The following is a 27,691-nucleotide window of genomic DNA, read 5'->3' as shown; positions in this document are numbered from 1 at the left end:
CGTCTTGTCCTTCCCAGCAGTGTGACATCTGGGCTGTGTTTCCCAAAAGCATCGTAAGACTAAGTAGATCATAGAAACCATTGGCACCAATAGTTTCTACAATCAACTTAAGATTGCAATGCTTTTGGGAAACACAGCCCTGGTTCGTCTGAATGTTTCGTTTCGTGAAGCTGAATCAAACTAACAGCCTCATTGAGACGAGCATTGGCCGATGCTGTCAGCACCATAATTGATCTTAGTCCAGTGTTCGTGAATCAAGCAGTCCACTCTGTAGCTCTCCTTCAGAAAATTATTCATATGCTCAAACACCCTCAGAGCAAATATAATTGCAATTTTTTTTTGTTTTTGTTTTTTTGCTTTGCCTGATTAAAAAATTGTGGTAAGCACACTGAGTGGACTGAACTGATCAGTGCGGCCGGTTCAAATACCACGTTGCAGACAAAAGATGCAAACCCTGATAGGACATGTACATGCGTGTGTTTACAATATGGAAGACATATTTTTTTAGGTTGTTTGCTCATCTGCAATACGTCTTTAAGACATTTCCTCTCAGATGTCTTTGAGACGTTTATGATTTAGAATGTTTGTAAATCTGATCTTTTTAAGATGTTTAGCAGATGTTAGTTAGATTGTGACACTTTCCAGACCAAAAGATCTATAACAGACATCTCAGAGATGTACGTGTGCTATCTGGGTATCAAAGCAGATCAGATATTTTAAATAAGACACATAAGTGAATACACTGTACAGTATACAGTCTCACTGCGTTCAGAAGAAACACTAATATCACTGCTGACCTATAGTAGGCCTACCTGAGCATGACCAACAAAGATCGGTAATGTTGAGATGTTTAGTCTGGTTTCTGATGGGATTGTTGATCACACAGCTGTAGATGTTGTTCTCTTGATATTCCACCTCCAGATGTAGAGATAGATTGGTGGTGATATCAGAGGCATTGATGTTGTTCAGTAATCTGTTTCCTTTGTACCAGGAGAGAGTCACCTGTGTCACTTTCACCACTGAACACACCAACACACATTTTGGACTTGAACTTTTAGATGATGAAGGATTTTCTGGACAGTAACTTGTAATGACTGGAATAGGCAGATCAGCTGGAAGAATAAATTAAATTAACAGTTAACAAGAAAGCTACTTTATTTGTCAGTGATAAATGTGTTGAGAGTAGAGGTCGACCGATAGTGGATTTTGCAGATACAGATAATTAAGGTAGTGGAAAAAGACCGATAACCGATTAATTGGCTGATAGTTTTAAAAATCGATTTATAAAATGTAAAAAAAAAAATCTTACTATGACAGGCATGGACTTACAGTAGATGCAATAAGAGCCCAAAATTAATAAAATCCCAGATGCAGTTTATTGTGCAACCAAAATCCCAATAATAACAAGAACAAATTAAGATTTGGTGCATAATGAGGGATTTTTTAACTATAAACAAGCCCAAAACACTCAAGGGACTCTTATTTTGACATTTTTTACATTTTCATTGTTATTTACAAGATATGCAGTTGGAGACACAATGGGGAAAAAAATTAAACTATTGTAACTATCGGCATAGATTTTTGCTGATAACCGATAGTTCTAAAAAGCAACTATCAGCACCGATTAATCGGTAAAAACCGATATATATCGGTCTACCTCTAGTTGAGAGAGCGTTTATTGTGATAATAAAATATTTAAAAAAAATCATTAAATACATTTAAAATGTTATTATGGCAATTAGACTTTTAAAATGCATAATCATGACACATTTAATATTTCAGCACATAATACTGTATTTCTCTACTCACCAAACACAGTAACTCTGAATGTCTTGGATGAGACCTTATTACTGATGATTTGTAGTTTATAAAGTCCAGAGTGGGTGGTTTGGATGTTTCTGATGGTGAGAGATCCAGTCTTGTAGTCCAACTTTAGCCTGTCTCTAAATTTCCCATCATTACCATCATATGTAGAGAACTTTAGGGTCGCTACATTGACTTCAGCAATGGGAGCTTCTTGAGGTCCAAATGTCCAATTTAGTTCATCCTCCCCCTTTATATCAGTAACATCAGTGTGCAGAGTGACCGAATCTCCCTCCATCACTAATATTTCGCCGGTCTCACCGCTGAATACACCTGGAAAACACAGGAATAGTTAAAGCTCTGAAGTAACTTTAGATTTGTAGTTGTAAAGATTTTTAAAACTAAATCTTACTAAAGATACCCACCGGTGTTTACTTATTTGAATATTGAATACCTTTGAAATTAGATCTTTTAGAACAATATTAAAAAACAATATTTAACATTTTTTATTATCTAATAACTGCATTTCCTCTGACTGATTTTAACAATATCTTGTAATTTTCTAAAGTGAAGAACTGACGGGATAAAAAACACGAGTAACTTACCTATAAAGTGTATAAAGTACAAATAAAACAAAACACTGCCATACATTTTCTTCAACATTGATAATATCACTCAACAAGTCTGGTAAATTTTGTCATAGCTGCAATAAATTTGGCATTATTCTTGTGACTATTTTTCTAAAACCTGTGCTGATGCTTCTGAGGCGTTTCGTGCCTTTAATAAATGATCTTATCCATCCTGTCTCATATAGACTATATGCTGGTAAGCGGAGGTTCGTGGTCTGCAGTGAAGTGATGTAGTAAATGTGAACTCTGGAGGTCGTGCCTAAATACTGTATGTTATGTGTCATGCTCTAATTATCAATAAGAGAGAGAGCATTACAACTTTATTTGTGTCGTTGTCCAGTTCTGCATGTGGGTTATCTTCTATAAACAAGTGCTTTTATTACACACACACACACACACACACACACACACATGTTGGGTTTTCATGTTTTATGAGGACTCTCCATAGACATAATGGTTTTTATACTGTACAAACTTTATATTCTATCCCCTAAATCTAACCCTCACAGAAAACATTCTGCATTTACATTTTCAACAAACATCATTTAGTATGATTTATAAGCCGTTTTCCTCAAGAGGACCGACTGATTGTCCACACAATCTCAAAAATGTCAGGTTTTACTATCCTTATGGGGACATTTGGTCCCCACAACGTAGGGAATACATGGACATACACACACACACTCACAAACACACACTCACAAACACACACTCACACACACTCACACACACTCCACACACACACACACACACACACACATGCACACAGGCACACACATGGAAACACTCACACAGAAACACGCACACACACACATGCACACACACACAAACACACTCACACACGCACACAAACACACTCACACAAACACACTCAAACACACAGAAACACTCACACACACACACACACATACACAAACACACTCACACACGCACACAAACACACTCAAACACACAGAAACACTCACACACACACACACACACACACACACACACACATGCACACACACACAAACACACTCACACACGCACACAAACACACTCACACAAACACACTCAAACACACAGAAACACTCACACACACACACACACACACACACACACATACACAAAACAGCCATTTTTTATGGTTTGTGTTTTAAATTGAATTGAGTAATCTTTAAAAAATGTAATTATTAAAAATTAAGCATAAATTCTGAGTATTTATGTTGGACATAATGCTTAATTCATAATACGTACAGTCATCTTTTCAGAGATTATTATTAATTCAGATGGAAATTTCTCCTAAAATTAAAACTGAAATGCGTATATATTAAAAATAAACTGTAATATATATTTCTTAAAGCAGTGTGGGGTTAATAGAACTGCATCAGTGTTCATATCTATATTTATGTGTATTGTTTCAACTGTAATGTTTAAAATCCTATAACCCAGATAGCACTCGTACATCTCTGAGAACTGGAAAGCATCATAATCTAAATAACATCTGCTAAACATCTTAAAAAGATCAGATTTACAAACAGTTTTAATCATAAATATCTCAAAGACATCTGCTGAATGCCTTACTGACATACGAGAGGAAACGTCTTATAGATGTATTGCAGATGAGCAAACAACCTTAAAAATACGTCTTCCAGATGTAACACACACATCAAATAGACGACTAGGTGATGTATGTGTGCTATCAGGGAACGATTGATTAATCAAACTTTAGTTTGCCTCATTAACAAAACCGGCCATTTGATCTCTTAAAGGTTATTTTGAATCACTTTCTAATACCTTTTGACTGCCTTGTGGTTGGAAAGATGACATCGGAGGTCTGCAAGAACATTCGTGGAAACTCATTGTGGTTAACACATTTTAAATGTAACACTGGTCTGCAGAAGAACAATAACTCCTACACAAAACATTTGTCTGTTCTCTTGCATATGTGACAAATGCAACTGCTGCAATAGAAGACATATTTTTCCTGAATTTGCTAGCTAAACATAACAGCTACATATCAGTTACATGCTGCAATAAAACGTTCCACAGATGGCCAAAACAAAAGCTCAGTATTACAAGCCAGTTTAGTTTCAAACCAACCTTAACTGGAGTAAAATGTCTGTAATGTTGGTAATTAAACACGGCATTCCATAAAAAGAAATGCATTATTATTAGTAGTAGTATTAACCATCTATAACCATTATAAACTAATGTTGCAGATTAAAGAGGCATCAAACGTGAAGTTCAAGTTTGTTGAACTGCGACTTCGTATCGTCACAGATTGATATCTTGGTTCAATATACAGAAGGTGTATGGTTTACTGTCTTGCGAGAAATTGGAGTTAGACAGTAGATTTTATTTGTATTTTTTAATTTGTTATTAGAATGAATGTGATTCCACTGAATTCACGTTGACACTTATCAGCTCAGTTTAGTTTGAGTCAAATTGAAACCTGCTGTGGCCCGATTTCTTTAGATCTGGAGAGAAATGTGGTTTTGCTCTGATGGATGGACAAACAACTTGCAAAATATGTAGCGTGTAGCTTGTGGGTGAAGGGCTTCTTCCTGTCTTGCTATCATGAACCTCACAGACTTCCTTTTACAAAGCAAAATGGGAGCTCTTAGTAATCTTTGCATTCATGTCAATTTCATATATATTTTAAAAATATTTTATACCAGTATCAACAGTACTACTTTAGATTTAATGACTATAAAAATAGAGCAACCATCAAGTGAAAAGTAGCAGAAAATTGTGAAATTAGTTCCTTAAATACATGCAATTGTACACCTCTTAATCACTGGTAAGATAAATATATTTGTTTCACAAATATCAAACATCATTTTTTAATAATAATTTCTTGGTCATACCATTTGACAATCAAAACTAATCTTGCATGTCATAAAAAGGTCAGATTATTTTTAAGAGACTAACTGATCTTGATGCACAACCATGAGGGTCTACAGATGTCCACTCTGTGATATAATTTCCTGCTTTATGGTTTTCTTGTCACATAACAACAAATGTGTCTTTCTGCATGTTACACTACACTGACTTTTAGACAAATAAAAATACTATATAATGCATTAACATTAATATTTTAAATCAAAGAGGCCAGGGTAGCTCAGCGAGTAAAGACGCTGACTACCACTCCTGGAGTCATGAGTTTGAATCCAGGGTGTGCTGAGTGACTCCAGCCAGGTCTCCTAAGCAACCAAATTGGCCCGGTTGCTAGGGAGGGTAGAGTCACATGGGGTAACCTCCTCATGATCCACTCTCAGTGGGGCGCATGGTGAGTTGTGCGTGGATGCCGTGGAGAATAGCGTGAAGCCTCCACACACGCTATGTCTCCGCGGTAACGCGCTCAACGAGCCACGTGATAAGATGCGCGGATTGACAGTCTCAGACGCGAAGGCAACTGAGATTCATCCTATACCACCACGAGGACTTAGAGTGCATTGGGAATTGGGCATTCCAAATTAGGGAGAAAAAGGGGAGAAAAACTATTTTAAAATGAAACTGCTTTCTATATATTATTCCTTTAAGAAATAACAATAAAAGACTTGTATATTTAGTTTATGGCTATTACAGTAGCTTTGAGACCATTTATATTCTATACACCTAAAAGCTGACAAATTCAACTCTTAGCAAATATACTTATGCAGATAACTCAAAGTCTTTCTTTTCAGACCAAAAAATATCAATAATCTTGCATGCATGAAAATCACCAATCAGAACAGAATAATATGAAGTTTTGAGGTAAGGGTCAAGGGTCATAAGTTTATAACTATGATGAAAATAAAACTGACTGGCCCACCAGCTGGTTTCTACCAAAGGAACAAGCTTTGGCTGGTCAGGATGTGCCAACCCCTGCTGGTAGATGCAATAACTACACCATTTGGACCCCAAAACAGCATCCATTATTGATGGGCATTCAAAAGAACAAACAAATCATATTTTATGTTTCAGTAAGGTGTAGGACATTTCCAGCATCTGATGCACAAGCATCCCTGGAGTAATCTGCACTATAAATGTATTTCCCTGCAAAACGTATATATATATATTATTATTATTATTTTATTTTTTTTAAATGTGACTTATGCAATTAAACTTTGTGAAAATACTGCATGTTATTGCACTCCTGCTAGTTTGTGGTGCCTTTTTCTTGTGATATCAAATCATTTTAATTGATATTTCTAAACAGGAAAACAATTTCACTATACACAGAAAAGCACATAATACTACACATATAAAACAAATACCATTAATTTATGTAGGCTATATATGGTAATACAAGATAATGTCGGTGCATGTGTTTTTCATAAATTAACAGTATGTCCACCTCTTCAGACACTACTACACCACAGCATCTGGAGTAAATTCACAGTATGCCCACCTCTTCAGACACTACTACACCACTGCGTCTGGAGTAAATTCACAGTATGCCCACCTCTTCAAACACTACTACACCACTGTATCTGGAGTAAATTCACAGTATGCCCACCTCTTCAGACACTACTACACCACAGCTTCTGGAGTAAATTCACAGTATGCCCACCTCTTCAAACACTACTACACCACTGTATCTGGAGTAAATTCACAGTATGCCCACCTCTTCAGACACTACTACACCACTGCGTCTGGAGTAAATTCACAGTATGCCCACCTCTTCAGACACTACTACACCACTGCGTCTGGAGTAAATTCACAGTATGCCCACCTCTTCAGACACTACTACACCACTGCGTCTGGAGTAAATTCACAGTATGCCCACCTCTTCAGACACTACTACACCACAGCTTCTGGAGTAAATTCACAGTATGCCCACCTCTTCAGACACTACTACACCACTGCTTCTGGAGTAAATTCACAGTATTCCCACCTCTTCAGACACTACTACGCCACTGCGTCTGGAGTAAATTCACAGTATGCCCACCTCTTCAGACACTACTACACCACTGCGTCTGGAGTAAATTCACAGTATGCCCACCTCTTCAGACACTACTACACCACTGCGTCTGGAGTAAATTCACAGTATGCCCACCTCTTCAGACACTACTACACCACAGCTTCTGGAGTAAATTCACAGTATGCCCACCTCTTCAAACACTACTACACCACTGCGTCTGGAGTAAATTCACAGTATGCCCACCTCTTCAGACACTACTACACCACTGCTTCTGGAGTAAATTCACAGTATTCCCACCTCTTCAGACACTACTATGCCACTGCGTCTGGAGTAAATTCACAGTATGCCCACCTCTTCAGACACTACTATGCCACTGCGTCTGGAGTAAATTCACAGTATGCCCACCTCTTCAGACACTACTACACCACAGCTTCTGGAGTAAATTCACAGTATGCCCACCTCTTCAGACACTACTACACCACTGCTTCTGGAGTAAATTCACAGTATTCCCACCTCTTCAGACACTACTACGCCACTGCGTCTGGAGTAAATTCACAGTATGCCCACCTCTTCAGACACTACTACACCACTGCGTCTGGAGTAAATTCACAGTATGCCCACCTCTTCAGACACTACTACACCACAGCTTCTGGAGTAAATTCACAGTATGCCCACCTCTTCAGACACTACTACACCACTGCGTCTGGAGTAAATTCACAGTATGCCCACCTCTTCAGACACTACTACACCACTGCGTCTGGAGTAAATTCACAGTATGCCCACCTCTTCAGACACTACTACACCACTGCGTCTGGAGTAAATTCACAGTATGCCCACCTCTTCAGACACTACTACACCACTGCGTCTGGAGTAAATTCACAGTATGCCCACCTCTTCAGACACTACTACACCACAGCTTCTGGAGTAAATTCACAGTATGCCCACCTCTTCAGACACTACTACACCACTGCTTCTGGAGTAAATTCACACTAAAATAACAACATATCTAAAGGTGACATTTCTTACTGTATAATTATGTGTAATTGTTGTTAATAAGTAATAAAAAATAACCATTGTTTTACTAAAGTAATCTTGTAGTAACCATGTTTGTTTTTTTATTATGTTTATTTTATTATTGTAGTAGTAACCATGGTTAATTGTGTGGTAACTATGGTTTAACTAAATCCCATGGTTAATTTTTTGTAAGGGTAAACAAAACAGAAGTCTAATAATTTTCTGTTTAGGCTCACAAATGTAAAATAAAATAAAATAAAAATAATAAGAAGAATTATGACTAAAATTATATTTTAAATAACCCATTTTATCCCAAGAAATCGCAAAAAAAAATAAATTTACTAGAAGTATTGGTATCGGTATCGACGATATTGGACTTGAAATTATTGGTATAGGATCGAAAAAGAAAATAAGTGGTATCACCCCTCCCTAGCTGCAGCTCTATCTAGTGGCGGTAAATAGAAATAGAATCTCAATAGAGCACATGACCTTATGAAACTCTATGCATAGTGCAGCTAAATATGATAAGAACATATATGGGAAATGTGGAATAGTTGACGGGGTCAAATTCAGCATGTGGCCATTCTAAAAATGGGGACAAGTCGAAAAAAAGCTGCTGACAAGACTGATCAAGGCCTGACTAAGAGTCCATAATGACATATGCCTCATGTGTTTTATAAATGCTCCAATGTTTTCAAACTCTTTTAATAGTACCGTGTCTGTTTAGGTTAGATTTATGTGCACTATTTGATGACGCTCACTGATGCAGCTTTAATAAATCTCTGCATATCTTCAAACCAGACATTTTAATTCACACTCAATATTGGGTGTCCAGTAGATTTACTTTTAGAACTTCCTGCTTGCAGTTCCTGTCTGAGCTCTTCCGCTGAGCTCTGCTGCCGTTAACAGAACACTTACTTGATGTTGCCTGCAGAGGGGGTCATAATGCTTTTATCTCATCACCAGCAGTGACAAGGGTCAATAAAACATGATACAGAGAGAAAACAATCCCATAACCCTATACATGACAGGGGTGTTCCCTGACAATTAATATATATATATATATATATATTAAAATTATCAAAGGAACAAAAGTTTGAAATGTGCATAAAATTACATCTCAAATTCACACTGTGAAAGAGTCGCTCTGAGAGAGCTGTTAGAAACAGAATGTGTTTCCATCTCCAGTCACTAGAAGAGTTCCAGCAGTGTGATCAGCATTAGAAGAGCCATTCAGTCTGTATGCCATTACACCAGCAGCACTGACAACATTACAGAAAATTCCTTGCAGGAAATGTTCTAAATTGCGAGCATGATATCAGTTGATCACAACAGACTAATATGTGATGCTAAAACACTTTTGTTAATACACATGGCAGATAGTTTATGGAAACTCAAGCATTACACCCATTTGTGCTTGTTGAGCATTTAATTTTAAAACTATTGACATCTGTGTTCTCATTACATTAAGATGTATCTTCACTAGAAAAAAAAAGGCGTAGCCAAACAATTTTTCATGAACATTGTGTTTGTCACTTAGTAACAAAAATCTGCTCTTCCTCCTATTGCCATGAAAATTTTCTTTGAAATGCTCTATAACGTTTAGTGGTTGTAAATTAATATAATGGAGTAAAAACAGTTGTGAGCAGATTTGAGAATCATCTTGTGATTTTAAAAGCACATTCTCTCATGGACTGGTCTGTTGTGGCTTTATTTGTCTCATGTCACACTTTAGCTCTCACACGTGTACATGTGCAAATTAGCAGAAATATCTGTAGCATTTAACAGTGTTTATTTTAACACATTGAACCACAGTGTGTTTACGGTTAATGAGTTTTAACAGTTCTCTCTGGTCTGCTCTTTCTCTCTGGTAATTCTTAGAATCAAATAACTACCTTGAAATATAGTGCCATTTATTCTTCACCAGAGCTGGATTGTGGATGGGGCCAGTTGGGCCCATTAGTATGTTTAAGGAAATCATGCTTGTAGGTAACTATAGCAAGAGGGGTCTGCAACAAGGGGCAATGGTGGGGGAGCCTTGAAAGACGTGTGTCCATGGGCCTCACGGGGGGGCCTCACAATCCAGCCCTGTTCTTAACATTTCCCCACCCAAGACTGGACAAGATTTTATATTCTACAGTTTAAACAGTGTTAAAACAATAGATTACTTGATACATTTGTGCATTTAAATGTAAGTTTCATGCATGTAAACCCATTAAGATGGTTGTGTTTAACTCATTAGTGATTGTCTTGATGAGTCTTTTCATGTGTTGAGTCAGTTGACTGAAAGCAGCTGTGGTTAAACTGGCATGTTTGATTGTGGTTGTAGGAACCAAAGAGCCATGAACTGCTGTGAACTAAAGACACGGTTCTGAATCTAATTTTGACAGCTGTAGAATGGCAGATTCGAAATCTGATAAAAGGCCAAACATGTGAATATCTGTCAGATCCACGTGTCAGAAAACTCCTGCACTTAAATAGAAAGAAATGAGCTGCAGTAGTTCTTGAGAGAGATAAAGATCAAATGTAGATCTGGGTGTAGAGTAAAGTGAAGAACTGACGTGGCTTAAAGTTCACACATTTATTTCTGTGATAGTGAGTGTGACTGTGGTCACTTTATCTTAACAGTTTCTCTGGCCTCTCATTTCATACTCAACGTGTTATTTTCCACCCCACTGGGCTTCAACTTTGAAAAGACAGTTTAATGTTTATAATATATACGTTAACTGAAAATACTCTTAAAAATAATAATATTACAGGTTTATATTTGCTTTATTTATTTCTGCATTCATTTTATGTAGAATTGCTTTTATTTATGTTATTTGTTAGTTTTTTTATTTATTTTTTTTTGTCATCTAAAGGTCTAATGGGATTGTATTTTGTGGATAAGCATTTAGTAAATGAAAAATAAATTGTGAATGTAAATTTCAATCAAGACTAGATCATTTTATTCTATGATGGTGTTTTTGACATGAACAATCTAAAGATCTATATGTGACCAAAGCAAGTCAAAGTTATTTATTTTACATAATGACAAAGGGTGGATGTTATTGTCAGTACTTTGCTTCTGATGACCAGTATTGCATTGTGGGACATACATTTCCATTCCTCAATTGAGTAATTTGTCTTGTTAATGTACATTTAAAGGCTACCTTGAGATGCCAAGTGCTGAAATAGTTTTGATCGGTTTTTGGTTTATATTTGTTCAGTCATGCAGCAAACTTTAAAATGACAAAGCTGATTATGGATTTATTCCTTATGACTAACAGAATAAACATGTCAAATCAAATCAGCAGTGATTAATATGAGGCCAGACCTGAATTCTGATATTATTTGAAGAGCATGTGATGTGTCGTATTCAAGAGTGTTTATTTTATACAGTATAATGTGATAGAGGCATAAATCAGAGAGTAATGAAAAACTAAAATATAAAGATAGTTCAAAGATCGATACTGTTTGCATTTAGATGTTTTATTTTCACATCAGAGTGCTAAAAATCTACAATGTCCCACAAAAAGTGTATCAGTGTGTGTAACTCAAGATCAGTTCTGTAATGATGTTTGACCTGACATGTGGATCTACAGATATTCTCATGTTTGGCCTTTGGCTTTAGTGTCTGAACTTTAGACTTTTCCTTTGTCAAAAGCACTTTGATGTACTTTTCAAATTACACTTACAGCATGTAGATTATATCTAATAAACAAGTTTTGTTTATTAATGTCGCAGAATTTGAGGAAGGACCCAAGATGCAGGAAGGCAAAGAACTGGGCTTTATTAAAAATAAAAACAGAATACAAACAAAACCTCACAATGGAGGGAAACAAAATCAAGAAGGGAAGCACATGAAAAATAACAAAAAAACTAACAAAACTAAAATGCAAACAAAAACTCACAGGGGAGAAAAACCAGAAAAGACAAGGCAAGAAAGAATAATTAACAAACTAACTAAGAACAGGAACAAACAGGAACTCACATAGACCGACTGACAAAACTGGAGAGTATACACAACAATCTGGCAGGGAAGACGAGACAAAGGAGAGAATAAATAGAGAAAAGGGAGATAGGATACAGGTGCTGCCACTAATCATGAGCAGCATCTGTGAGAAACATGAGGCAGAGAGAGAAACAAAAGCACACGGGACAACCTGAGAGATGGGCGGAGGAAACTGTCACAATCCTGCCAACACAAGAATAAAACAAGACTGAAGAGGCAGGATCATGACCATGGAAGGATTAACCACCAGGCCGATTGGTTCATTGCCCAGGGGCCTCTAAACCCAAAGGGCCCCAAGCTCTGAATCAATTATATATTTATTTTGATATATCTATTATAAATCCACGTAAATGCCAGCCATGTCGGCCGAATGCGTTCTGTACGACCCGAGTGTGTGCTCAAGGAATCTGTGTCTCACAGGTGCAGCGCGTTTATTTGAAGGACTACAGAGAACAGTGTCTGATTTACAAAATGCTTCCAGACACAAAGATAAGGTGCAGTTTACCCTGGCTGTGTATAAAGCTGATGGTTTAAATTCATTTAAGCGACAAAATTAGTGCAACAGAATGGAAGACTTTAAAATGTTTTTAAGTCCTGCATGCATTTAATGTTTAACGGAATAAAGTGCACAGTGAGCTATGAGCCTAAATAGCACAGTACATAGGTCTTCAAATGATGAAATCACATTAAAGTCGAACAAAAATAATCTCTGTCACTGCCTGCAACATAGTAGGCCTATTCTTAATCAATAGAAAATGCATAATTCTGCCCAGGCAGGTTCACTTTCCATGAGGCAACGAACGCTACGGATTATAGGACTTCTTCGGGATGCTTTGATTTTTAAATGATTCAGCATTTAACTTGTGTAAATATTGTCTGAACACCAAAGCAAAAGGGGGGAAAATGCTCACCATTAACCAAGTGCTGAAACTTTGCCAGGTGAAAAACAATTTAAAACTGCACAGACGCAGGTGTGAACAGCCCGTAACTTGCTCTATTGCCTACTTGGATAAACTGACCCGAACCTGGCCCAAAACCTGTAGGTTTGTCAGGTACCGTTGGACTCAGATTGGGTTGAAGACCTCTAAACACGGGCAGAATAATTTAATAGTGATTTTGGTATTTGAATACCATGCACATCCCTATTAATAACGCATGATTTTGTATCGGTTCATAATTAAAAAGTACATATAATTGGCCTGTAAGACATTGCTCCAAACTTTTGTTCTGTCAATTTAAAAAAATCCAATCAAATCTGGCAAGTGTCCTGTAGCGCACAAAATTGAAAGTAGTCACGTGACACATCATGGCGGGCCTCATGGTGTAGTGGTCCGTGGGCCTCTCAGTTCTTAATCTGTCCTTGATCATGACAATTAAACCCTGCTGAAAAGACCAGCACTGCTGATTCGCTTTTGCTGACTTCCTTATGTCTATTGTAAGTCGCTTTGGATAAAAGCGTCTGCTAAATGCATTCAGTATGTGGTTGCTAAGGTGTTCAGAATGGATTTTAGTGTTTTGCTATATGGTTGCTATGGTGTTCTGGTTGGTTGAAAAGGCATTGTTTTGTGGTTGCTAAGGTGTTCAGAAATGAAAATTTAAATGTGTTTGCATGCTGGTCCACAGTATGGGATGCTGTTGTGCTGGTGTCCCCACCATGATTCCAGCTTAACCATGCAGCAAGTCTTCCTTGGTCAGCTTGCTTTATTTTAATCTAACGAGGAATCGCACATTCACATTCAGGGCCATTCCTGCTACAAAGACCAGTGTAGGAGCAGTAATTTGTTGTTTTTTCATTGGTTATTTACTGTCACGTGGGCACAGGTGAACACTTCCGTTTCCTTTATGACCTGTTTGTTGGTTGTTTGGTATGGAAGGAGGGGGTGAGTAGCTGAAAAGCTAACTTTCTGCTGACAGTTTTTGACTTATGTATTTGCATTGGATGTTTCATATGTGTCATCACAAAACGTAACTCAAAGACAACAGCTTTGCATTTCATTGAGAAGGAAGAGCGGTCGCAAACGAGTCAAGGATATTCTCCCACTACTTAGCCTCTCAACGGCTACTGGATGCCGTTAATATTAATCAACAGAAAATCGCTTCACCTTCAATGGAATTCCATTCATGCGCCGCACTGGAACATAGTCGTGGATTGTGAGAGGAAAATTGGACACAAGATTAGAAACTGAATGTGAACCAGATTATCATTTTTATCTGTTTTTCTGCTTGTCTATTGGAGACGTTATAATTTGCAGTGATATGTGTACCGATGATCTGATCATGTTTGGATGAATTGCGGTGGACTGGAAATTCAGAGTTTATGAGGTGTGCTGTGACATGCAGCGCTGTGATTAGATGGATTGCTGTTGGAAGCTGTATGTGATGATGAATTGCGTTTTTATGAATTTTATTGAGAAGCAAGTGAAAATTGCTACAGATCCTGTGTTTGGAAACATCCAAGAAGCACCTCTTAGTGGAGGTCGAAGCACAAATAATAAGATTCATTCTGGAAGTAGTTTCGCCACCACCGTCACTGTGGCACATGGTACAGAAGATGTTTGGAAAACTAATATTGAAATAAACACAACCTGTCTTGGTGAAGAACATAATTTGGATCCTTGTACCATACTTTCTAAGAAAACTCATGGAGAAAAAAAATATTTTTTGAAGTAGAAAGTAATCTGTTACGGTTGTTTGTGTGTAGGCCATATCATTAAAGATTGTAGGAAACGGATTGTCTGTAAAGTGTGTGGTTTTAAGCACCCAAGTGTTCTTCATATTTTCCAATGAGAAAAAATAGAAAGACCAGAGTAACCAAAGCAAGCAGTGGGAAGTGCATTAGTGTCCATTCAGTCCAGTAGTTTTACTGGGGCTGATGAAGATGCTTGTGCCTTGTCCAATATCCCAGTATGTGTTAAATCTAAGAATGGAAACAAGATTGTGGAGACTTAAGCCTCTTGGATCCTGGCAGCTAATCTTTCTGTACTGAAAGCCTCATGAATAAACTTATTCTGTCGGGCAAAAATTTTTATATCCTCCTTAAAACCATGAATCAAGATAAGTCTTGCAGATATGTTCTCAAGGATTTAGAAGTTGCTGGATTGGATCAGACTCATTTTGTGCACTTCCTGAAAAAGAAAAGTATGCCAGTATCTAAATCTAATATTCCTGTGCAGAGCAATCTTGTTCGATGGCCTTATTTAAATCTTATACACTTGCCCTTGATTGAAGCAGGAGTTGACCTTCTTTCTTCACTTCTGCAGGCAACAGGGTGAGACGTGGATTGCTCAGGGTCTCCTTCAGATCCGTTAGTGTGCTCGGTGGAACATGGAGAATTTCGGTTCGTCCATCGAGATGGAGATTGTATGGCCAAAGTTCAGGTATGAACGTTACTTCCTTGGGCTGTCAGGCTACACCTGGGAGCAGCAGGGCTGCAACTAGACATGGCGAATACTGTCACTGGAAGCAAGGCTTAGGAGGAATCTCCGGGGTGTTATACTCTCGATGACATCGTGGTTGAGGGACACGTTCTGTTGTGCGTTTCATCCAGTAGGAGTTGAGAGTTCAATCCTTCAGAACTTCACACCTAGGTGAAAATTGAGCAAGGCTTGATGGGATCTGTAGTCTGTTTGTGTTTGTTTGATTTTGGCACCATGTTGTGTTATCAGGCTTTGAGTGTTCCTACAGGCCTCAGTCAGGCTTTATGACTGTGTGTAGGCCTGCCTTTGCATTTAACCAAGACACTTTCCTTGATTTCTGGATCTTGAGATGAAATCTTCCCCAAATCAGTTGGGCTGTTTAGCCACTCCTCCTGTGATCTAATAAGAAAGGGAGGGCTGGATGCCCACATCTGATCCTTTTTTTTATCCCCTTTTCTCCCCAATTTGGAATGCCCAATTCCCACTACTTAGTAGGTCCTCGTGGTTGGAAGGGCAGCGTCTCCCCTCTAGAGATGGGGGGGGGGGGGGGGGGCCAGTCTGGATGGCGCCCCAGCCTGAATTGGGTGGGGGAGGAGTATGATGAGGAGGAGGGCGTGGCTGGGCCGTGAGGGTGCACGGTCGGCGCGGAGTCAACTAATCAGTGGGTGAGAGAGATAAAGGGGAGCCAGAAATGCCAGTTTGAGAGAGAGAGACATACGCGGCTGCTGTGTGTGCGTCTGTGTATTTTATGTTGTATTAAATTTATTGTGTCAAAGTTTACGTTGACTGTTCTGCCAGTTCCCGCCTCCTCCTTGCCCACCCTTACCCATTACAGAACCGTTCACATTGACGTTGCTGCATCACTGGATACAGACTCATTTATTCATGCTTTGCAAAGGTTCATTGCACAACGAGATCAAGTATCAGAATTACATTCGGATATCGGAACCAACTTTTTTGGAGCTGAACGGGAGTTAAAAGAAGCCATAAAAACTGGAACCACGATAAGATCAATGACATTCTAATCCAGAAGGGCATTAAACGGATTTTTAATCCTCCTACTGGCTCCCATTACGGAGGTGTTTGGGAGAGAATGATCAGATCGGTGAGGAGGATTATGAATTCCATCTTGAGCGGGCAAAGTTTAGATGAGAGGTACTTCACATGCTTTTGTGTGAAGAAGAGAAAAATAAATTTTCAAATTGGAGATGTCGTGCTTGTAGTTAATGATACTGCCCCACGATATTCATGGATTACGGGTAAAATCATTCATACTGTACCAGATAAAAGGGGATTAATTTGTCAAGTAAGAATTAAAACGAAGTACAATTGCTTGGACAGACCAATTACCAAGGTTTGTTTACTTCTTGAAGCCGAAGAGACCTACAGTTGATTGTTGACTTTTGAGAGTACTCGGTGACGTACAGACGCAACGACATATTGACATCATGGAATTAATGACCGACCTATGGACAGTTTAGTTGGATTTTGGCTAAAGGATATGTAGGGCTTTACTGGTTCTTTAGATCAGTGTTACTATCAGAAATAATTAATAATGATTTCTTTAGTTATTAATTAATATTTAAATTAATTAATTGAATCTAACTCATTAAAACCTCATATGGGGCTCCAGTAAATGTAGTGTGCTACGTTTAGGAGTGGGTTTGATTATTAGCAATAATTAATAATGATCAAAGACAATTATTAATTATTAAAATCAATAGAACATTGATGAGAATCAATGTTAGCTTTTTCTAATCCTTTAAATCAACAATTATCAAAGATAATCATTAATTGTTAACATCGATGAAACATTAATTAAAATTAACACTATCTTATTGATCATTCAAATTCAGCAGTCATCAAAGATAATTATCAATTATCAAAAATCAATAGAATATTAATAAGGATTAACATTGATGGGGCACCACCCTGGAATCAGGGACTAATAACCAGAGAGTATAACATTCTCAATATTAGATTGTTTTCTTAGGAAAATCGACATCCGAAGAATATCGATTTTCGGGAAAAAAACAATGAATGAAGGCTTGAATCCGAGCACTGACATCCCATCAGCATGACACAGGCGTATGCAAAACAAACCAAAACACTTCTCTTTGTAGTATAAACAAAGTTTATTTATGCAGTAATATCAATTAATAATTAATACAATGCAGTCAATAAACTTCCGACTTACAACTACAAACTACACAGTGGTATGATTAGATATGGAAATCAAAATAATCCTGTAACACATGAGGGTGTGAGTGTGAGTGTGAGTGTGTGTGGTTAGTATGAGTGACGGCCCCAAAGCTGATTCCACGATCGTGGGAGAGAAAGCAGCTGTTAGTTTATCACTCAGAGACGCGTGGACGGCTCGTAAACAGTCCCGCGTTTTTTTATTCTTTAATGGAAAAACTCAGTTTACCGGTCTCACCCACGATGGTGGAAATGTACAACAGCCCACTGTGGTTGGACTACAATACAACAAATCTCATTTGTGATAATTAATACCCTGAGTATTAATAATGAGCGGACATGGCGGTCCGTAAACTGTACAAGCAAAAACCTTGAAACACAAGAATAACACACTGTAATATTCTATCTCTGCCCAGACGTAAACCTCTTACTTGAATTATATGAGGACGTAGAATGTGTGTTCATCCGTTCTTTAACTCCGACCCTCTTCCGTGAGGCTCGGGTGATGACGGGAGGCCGTTTCCTCACTCTGTCGGCGGGCTGGCGAAGAACTCAGAAATGTCGACTTGATTGAAGATGGAAGAGAAATCTTTAAGCTCTTCACTCCTTCAGGCAAACGGATGAAGATGCAGATTGCTCGGCTGTCTCCTTCGGATCCGTTAGAGTGTTCGGTTGAACACAGAGTAATCTCAATTCGTCCAGCGAGATGGAGATTGTATGGCCACAGTTTCAAGTCGGACGTTACTTCCTTGTGCCACGAGGTTGCACCTGAGAGCAGCAATGAGCTACGTCTATACACGGTGAACAAAGTTGCTGGAAGCAAATCCCGGAAGCATTTTAGAGGTATTTCTACTCCTGATGATGTCATGGTTTGAGGGACGTTCTGTTGTGTGCCTCATCCAATAGGAGTTGAGTTTGATCCTTTAGTGAGCAAGGCTTCATGGGATTTGTAGTCTGTTTTGGACTCCCTTTGTTTGATTTTGGCGCGATTTTTATCAGTAAGATTTACGACCTGGTATGTGGGGGCCGAGTTAGGTTTTTACGACTGTGTTAGGCCTGCCTTTGTCTTCTATCTGAACACATGAGGCCCAACAGATACATAGACATTTTTTACATACACTGACATTTCAATGCACATGCTTGCATACATATTTTTTTATAGGTCTGTAAAAAAAGAAAAAAGTATGAAATGTAATATTGTACAAATGAGTAATGTATGTATTTTATCGTTGATGATAAGATAATGTGTAATGATGACTATTAAAAAAAATTTATTTATATTTTTGTAATAATCATGGGGCCGGAATGTAGGAACTGTAATTCATTGTTATTTTTCATTGGTTATTTTCTGTAATGTGGGCACAGGTGAACACTTCCGTTTCCTTTATTATGACCCGTTTGTTGGTTGTTTGTTATGGAGGGAGGGGGTGAGTAGCGGGAAAGCTAACTTTCTGTTGACTGTATTTAACTGTTATGTATTTGCATTGCATGTTTCATATGCCTCATCACAACAAAACGTAACTCTAGAAAGACAACAGCTTTGCAAACGAGTCAAGGAATTTCTCCCACTACCTATCCTCTCAACAGCTACTGGATGCCGTTAATAACCAGTATAGACCAGCATGGATTTCTGTGCTGGCTGGTAGTGGACTAGCTGGTGGACCAGTCAAGCTGAATCTGACTTTTGACAGCTAAAAAAATAATCTGTGCACAAACTGGGTCCAAAGACCAATCATGAGAATATCTGTAGATCCACATGACAGAAAACTCAATGGACTACAACAACAGCCCTCAATAACACGCTTTACTACTGTTGATGAGAAATAAAGATCAAACTAAGGGCTGGGTGGAATAAAAACTGAAGAACTGACTTGATTAAAGTTCACATGTTTATTTTTGTGATTGTAAGCGTGACTGTAGTCAGTATTTTCTTTTTTTCCTTTCTTTTTTTTTTACACCTTATGAGTCATCTCTGGCCTCTCATTTCACACAGTTTTTTTCACCCTTATTTAAGCTTCAACTTCCTAAAACCATTTAGCAGTGCTCTTTTTTTCAACAGAAACACCCAGAGCCACAATGTGTTTAATATCTGTAAAATTTTAATGTTTAGAATATATCATCACTGAACATTACCCTTAAAAATATCACAGGTTTATATAGTTTTATCCAAGTCATTTTATAAAATAATCAAATGGCCTAGTTGTATCTCTTATTTTAAACATAAAGCATTTGCTAAATACAAACACGGCTCTTGGACAGGAACTATATCTGTTTTAAACACTAATTTCTCAATATAATCTTTACAGAGCTCATGGACAACAATAGAGTGGGGAATATAAAGAGATGAACTGTGAAATCAAATGCTATAAAGATTTATATATAGAAATATAAATACTAAAGAGAATTTTCAAAGCAGCAAGGTGATCATAAGTGCACTGGAATTTCTGTGTAAATTATTCATAAATGCATTCTTATCACAATGTAAATCTTCACATTGATTTGAATGTATCAATTCACATAAAAATGGTTTTATATACTATTTAGGCAGAAACTTGCTCTGCTTGTGTGTAAACAGGCGTATTGACACTAAAGGAACAGCAGACAGAGCTGTTAGTGACACAATGCACTTCTATATAGAGACCCAAGATAGCGCTCCAGCAGAGTGATCTGCTGTACAACAGACATTTATCAGAACAGCATTACACCAGCACTGACACAATACTCAACCTGACGTTTGAAGAAAAAAAAAAGAAGATATAAAAGACATTTTCAAAAATTAAACATAAAAAGTAGATTAAAAGCTTGTTCATCCATCCCTGATAAAAATCAATTTTATGCCCCATGATCAACCGTGTGTGTGATGTTTGACCATTATAACTTTAGGCATAATTAATTAAACAGAGTCAAAATAAACTAAAATCACTTAGAGGAAATCTGGCCCCATTTCCACCTGGTATTAAGATGTGTGTTTGGTGATCCGATCACATGTGGTCAGCACTAAATACAGGCGTTAACAGGGTCTAAAACTTTTTGTGATTTGAGCACTGAAACCACATATAGAGATAGTCAAACATTAATGTGAACACATCGCATTTTATGTATAAATGCTAATCCATCCTTTATGCATCTCAGACAGCAGTGAAGCACCACTCCTCACTTGTCAATCAACCACTATGATAAAACAAGAGTTTAAATATTGCCGGTTACATGCTGCTTTCAAAGGAAATAACCGTCTGTTCAGAAAACTTGAAAAAGTGAATACATAAACCTCATGGATCTTCTTCAGTGTGTCTGAAATCAACATGCAGAGACAAAAAATCAAACTCAAGTAAAAGTACTGTTACTTCCCAAAAACTGTAGTGTGAGTAGAAAAAAAAAATACCTGTCCTAAAAACTACTCAAGTAAGAGTAAAAGTGTAACTCATTTAAAAGTACTCATGAGTAGTGAGTATTGGGCTGCGAATGCGATGATCCCTTATAATAAACACTGTATGCTGCAATTTCAAAATGTAGCACACATACCATAATTTACATTCCCGTTTATGGCTGTTTGCCAGAAAGAATGAAAAGTATATGTATCCTCCAATAATTTTATTTTTGACTTTTAAAATACATCACTTATCTAAGAAAAAAAAAAAAAACCTGAATCTGATTCCAAAAAAATAAAAGGGCGATGTGATTACCCAGATGAAAAGATGAAAAAGTTATGAAACAATTACATTAAAATAAATGTATGTGTAGGGTCTAAATTTCCCTTAATGCTGTCGGAGCGAGTTATTGTTGTGCATAAAACATTATGTTCAGAACAATGCAAAAACAACTAAAAAATCAGAAAAAGACTGTCACTTGGCAGTTGGCATGTCACGTCACGCACAATAGAGGGGGTGTAGAGCAGGGGTGGGCAAAGTTTTTTGGTACAGGTGTCACGGTTCCGGCATGTGTGCCGGCTCTAACTGTTGTTTGTTTTTCTCTTCCTCGTGTCTCACAGGTGGCCAGCACACATGATCAGTACTTCCAGTGCTGATCACGGTGATGTGCTCTCCTCTAATTGCACTCCCTAATTATTCCTTGTGTTTCCCCTCCTCCTTTTCCAGTTTATTGTTCGCTGTCATGTTTGCTGTTTGCTGTCATGTCTAACTTTTCTCTCTTGTGTAGTTGGAGCATGCTCGTGTGTCTGTTGTTTGCCTGTCAATAGAGGTGCGGTTACCTGCCTGCTTGCAGTCACTCTCACCATTTGGTGTCCAGTACTGTGGAGGAGGATTCCTCAACATCTGCCTGCATCTTGGGAGATTTGTCTGGGCTTGGCTTTGCACCACACCAGCTTCAACTGACTCTCTTTGGAGTGCTCCAGACTTCCACAATGCACTCTCACCTCACGAACACACCAGTTCCTTACAGCGGCTTGTTGGATCAGCCATCTGTGGCCGGCGCTGGAAATACCTATCTGTGACTCTCTTTCTACCAGCAGCTTGTTGGATCAGCCATCTGCAGTCGGCGTTGGAAACACCTTTCTCTGACTCTCTTTCTTTCAGCGGCTTGTTGGATCAGCCGTCTGCGGCCAGCGTTGGAAACACCTATCTGTGACTCTTTCTACCAGCGGCTTGTTGGATCAGCCATCTGTGGCCGGCGTTGGAAACACCTATCTGTGACTCTCTTTCTACCAGCAGCTTGTTGGATCAGCCGTCTGCAGCCAGCGTTGGAAACACCTATCTGTGACTCTCTTTCTTCCAGTTGCTTGTTGGATCAGCCATCTGCAGTCGGCGTTGGAAACACCTTTCTCTGACTCTCTTTCTTTCAGCGGCTTGTTGGATCAGCCGTCTGCGGCCAGCGTTGGAAACACCTATCTGTGACTCTTTCTACCAGCGGCTTGTTGGATCAGCCGTCTGCAGCCGGCATTGGAAACGCCATTAAGTTACTCCACATTCTCTGTCAATAAAATCTGTTCATCTGCTTTTGGGTCCTTTTTCCTTCCCCAAACCCCAACCGTGACAACAGGGGCCACATCGGGCTTTAAGTAGTACATGGGGCCAGATCGTGTTACTTTTGAGATACATTGTTCCACATTGATTTAGTTCTTGTATATTTTAAGCCCAGAAATAGTTATTCTCATTCTAATGTATGATGCACAATTTTCTAAAGTGTATTTGTGGCTGATGATGGGAATATTCTGCCTGAAGTATTGCTCTATAGAGGTTGATACTTTTCTATCAGGCATTAGAAAAAATTGATAAAGGCTGAGCATTATTATAAATTATTTTATCTTCTCTAATCACTGGTAATTTATTATACAAATTAACACAGTCTCTTCATCAGGGGTTGGTATTAATAAAGAATTAACAATATTATTACAAATAGTATTATTAAAATTGTCACTGTTTTATTACATTACATTAATATTTTAAAGCTACTAAAGTTATTGCTATCGCAATCAATGCAATGAGCACCCCTTGTCTATATGTAGAACATAGACTAAATATAGAAAATTACTCAAAAGTTCATCATCGATATAGAAGATTTTTTCCCCAGATAAATATCAAGATTGTTTTATCACCCTGCCCTATAACCTAGTTATCATTGTGTAAATCTCTCACAGCAGCCCAATAATCTCAGTGATAGATAGCTAATTTACAGGGCTATGTTATAGATACAGATAATAGTAAACAGATATATGAAATTTACCTTGTTTCTTCAAATTAGAGGTAAATTAATGCTGATATCTGGCTTGAGCAAGCTAAACTCACGACACAATCAAGCAACTGTGCTTCCTCACTGTGAAAAGGCCTTTTAGGTGCGGCTATGGATGTTCAGGTGTTGTACTGCTGCTTGAAGGTGTACTGCTGCAATTCGAGGGGCCAACAGGTCCGGGGGGGCCCCACATTGAATTCTAAACTGTATTTTTTTTAATAGGAAAGGGGCCCAGGGCAATATACAGTCAGGGGGCCCAGAAAACGGTGCTATGGCCCTGGCTTCAAGCATCCTCTACATCCTTGATTAATAGTAGTTGGTGCCAGATCTACAGCTGCTGTTCAAGTTTTCTACACTTGATTTGACGTGAGTCACAAGAATCTCGTAGCCAATCACATTGAGGGGTAAAAATAAAATCAGGAGAGGGCAGTAGCAAACACAGACAGAGGGAAAATAGTGCAGTAAAAGTACAGTTACAGCCCTTAAAATGTACTCAAGTAAAAGTATACAATTAACTTTTAAACTACTTAAAAAAATGTACAATTCCTGGGAAAAACTACTTAAAGGAATGTTCCGGGTTCAATAAAAGTTAAACACAATCGACAGCATTTGTGGCATAATATTGATAATCAGAAAATTAATTTCAACTCGTCCCTACTTTTCTTTAAAAAAGCAAAATCTGAGTTACAGTGAGACACTAACAATGGAAGTCAATGGAGCCAATCAGTAAACGTTAAAATACTTATTGTTTCAAAAGTATAGCCACAAGACATAAACATAAAATATTTGTGTAAACATGTGATAAAATCACTTACTAACCACCTCTGTGTAAAGTTATAGCCAATTTTACATCTTTGTTACCATGATGATGTAATGTCAACAAACCTTAAAACCCTAAAATGACTGTAAAAATGACTATTTCACATTTCTCCTTTTAAACCCTCCAAAAATTGGCCCCATTGACTTCCATTGTAAGTGCCTCACTGTAACCTCGATATTTGCTTTTTTTTTAAGAAAAGGAGTGACAAGGCAAAATAATTTTTTGTGGTAATCAACATTTTGCCACAAATGCTGTCGATTGAGCTTAACTTGTATTAAACCCGGAATATTCCTTTAATTACAGTAGTGAGAGTATTTGTAATTTGCTAATTTACACCCATAAAATAATAGAGAATACTACTCAAAATGTTGTGATTGTTCTTAGATTAAATTGTGACATTTTTTTCATGCTTTCTTTGTCTTTTCTAACTTTGATGCACTTTACTGTCATGCAGAAAACACACTGACATAGTGATTGATGCATGTCGTCATTAAATCAGAGACCCTCCCCTACAAATACGACACAAGTGATCACAGGAGACACATTTGAGACACATGGTTATACAAGGTTGAAACAGGAATGTGTCTCAGCTAAACACGTGATCAGATCACCGAAAATGCATCTTAATACCATGTGTAAACAGGGCCTTTATGTGGCACAAAACACACACACAAATAAACAACTAAACAGAGTCATCCATGTTAAAAGTTCAGCATAGACCAGCACGAATTGCCATGCTGGTCTAGGCTGGTTTATACTGTACAGTGCTGGTTTGATATAAATGTAATTTGAATGTATTGTATTTAAGGCTTAGTTCACCCGAAAATAAAACTTCTGTCATTATTTACTCAGCCTCAGTCACCATTCACTTTCATTGTATCTTTTTCTCATTTAATGAAAGTGAATGGTGACTGAGGCTGATATTCTACCTTTGGAGCATTCTCCTTTTGTGTTCCACTGAAGAAAGTAATTTAGATTTGGAACAACATGAGGGTGAGTACATGATAACAGAAGTTTCATTTTTGAGTGAACTATTCCTTTAAGATAGTTGAGATTATGTGGATAACAGTGTCCTAAACACATCACAGTCTGGTTACTAGATACGCTGTGTTTTCAGCAGGGATAGTTACTGTGTTTAGATCATCATTTATGAGGAAACTGAACCTCAGAGAATTTGATCAACGTCTCACGGCGACACCTGCGTACACCACATCATCCTCCTCTTTCACTTTCTGAAAGAAAACACAAATACAGATGTGGAAGATTTCATACATGTTGTCAGAATTCAAGAACAGTATTTACCATAAACAAAACACTGATCTTCCTTGTCCTACTGCAAGGCAAATACACTTTGAAATGTTCTATATAGTATTAGAATGTGACATATACATATAATGGGATATTGCCTCAAGTGATATAAGCAGGTTTGACTGTCATTGTGCAATTTTAAAAAGCTAAATTTCTAATCGACTGGTCTGTTTCGGCTCTGTTTCTCACATTTTCTCTCTCACACACACGTACACACTGAAATCAGCAGAAATATCTGCAGTATTTTTGTCACTTTCAGTTCCTAAATGCTTCATTTTCCTGTGAACAGTGATTATTATAGCAGAATTACACTGAACCATAATATATTTTTTAGTATTTTGTAATAACAGTTTCTAAAACAGTAATTGCTTAATCACGTTTCCATTCAGACTGATTCCAGATCATTTTATTCTACAGTACCTCTAATGATATCAAGGTGCATATAAGAGACAAATACATTATAAACAAATATTTATTTGCTCTAACATACAACTATTTCATCTGTAATGGAACGGCTTTGTTGTTTTGATACTGTATGTATGACATACTGTCTATTTAAAATGTTCACTTGGGTTTTCAGATGAAGACATCAAATGCTGATATTAAACAGCAGTGAACCATGAGTCAGGCAGCTCTTTTTGTTTTACTGTAAGTGATATACTTATATACCAAGAAAATTGTTCCTTGTGCTTAAATGGTGCTTGTGTAGATTATTTTTGCAGTTGTTCTTACGTCATATATTTGGGTCACAGTCATGATCATTATAAGTTCATAATAGAATATTAAACATACATCTGCATTCATACACACACACACATGTAAATCTGACTCACTGCTGTAAATGATACAGAGACACAAAGTCATAAATGATCTTACTGATTTCAGTGCTTTTCTTTGATAGATTGCTGGATCAGCCTAAGTTATCTCTTCTTCACGAGTCTGGACTGTAATGACATTAAAACATATGTTATCAAATATATGTCATAAATACAGATTTAAAAGAACAAAGCTGTTCCTTTACAGATATATTAGCAGTATGTTACACTTGCCCTCTTGATCTGTTTTTCTACATTTCCTGCAGAAGATCACGACTGCAGTTATCAATACAATCAACAGAATTCCAGCAGCAGCAGAAATCAACACTATCAGAGGTATAACTGTATTAGCTGAAGAGAGATATTGAGATCAGTTCAGTTTATGGGTACATCAAATGACATGTCTTTTTTTTTTTATTTGTTCAATAATGTCTATACATACATTTTTATAGGCTCAAATTAATTGAGAGATTAAATGCCTAAAATTAAATTTCATGTGAAACAAAATACAGAAAAGATAAGGTGAAATTTAATGACTAAAATAAAAAAATATTAATAGAATGGTAACCAATTACTGGTCCTAAAATATCTGTAAACAAATATATAATGTATATTTAAATAAAAAAGATATCTAGGGGATAAAGAAAATCAAAACATTTTATTGTCAACTGCCCTTCAATATCACTAGAGACGTACGGTACATGATTATGACCAACAGATATCAGCTCAGTAAATAAACACTAATATCAACACTGACGTACCTGAACACGGCTGACAGACTTCAGTAATGTTGAGATGTTTAGTCTGATTTCTGATGGGATTGTTCACCACACAGCTGTAAGAATCATCGACACACTCCAGATGTAGAGAGAGACTGCTGTTGAGATCAGACACACTGATGGAGGAGAATAAACTGTTTCCTTTGTACCAGGAGAGAGTCACCTGTGTCACATTCACCACTGAACACACCAACAAACATTTAGAGCTTGAAGAACATTGAGAAGAGTTATTGGTGATCACAGGAAGTGGTAGACGAGCTGAAAAATATGAGAAATATACACACACATTGATCCAATCACACCATTTGTGGACTTCTTTATTTTCAGTGTTTATTATGACA

General features: G+C 37.6%; 1 pseudogene; it reads right to left on the bottom strand.

The window, feature by feature from the left end:
• The window catches only part of LOC127439083 (uncharacterized), a 40,841-nt pseudogene that overhangs the window by 3,368 nt on the left and 9,782 nt on the right, over nt 1-27,691 (bottom strand).

This window comes from Myxocyprinus asiaticus, chromosome 50, assembly GCF_019703515.2.
Source record: "Myxocyprinus asiaticus isolate MX2 ecotype Aquarium Trade chromosome 50, UBuf_Myxa_2, whole genome shotgun sequence".
Classification (NCBI taxonomy): Eukaryota; Metazoa; Chordata; class Actinopteri; order Cypriniformes; family Catostomidae; genus Myxocyprinus; species Myxocyprinus asiaticus.
The sequence above is the reverse complement of the archived record's forward strand: the minus strand, read 5'-3'. Positions and strand labels throughout refer to the sequence as shown.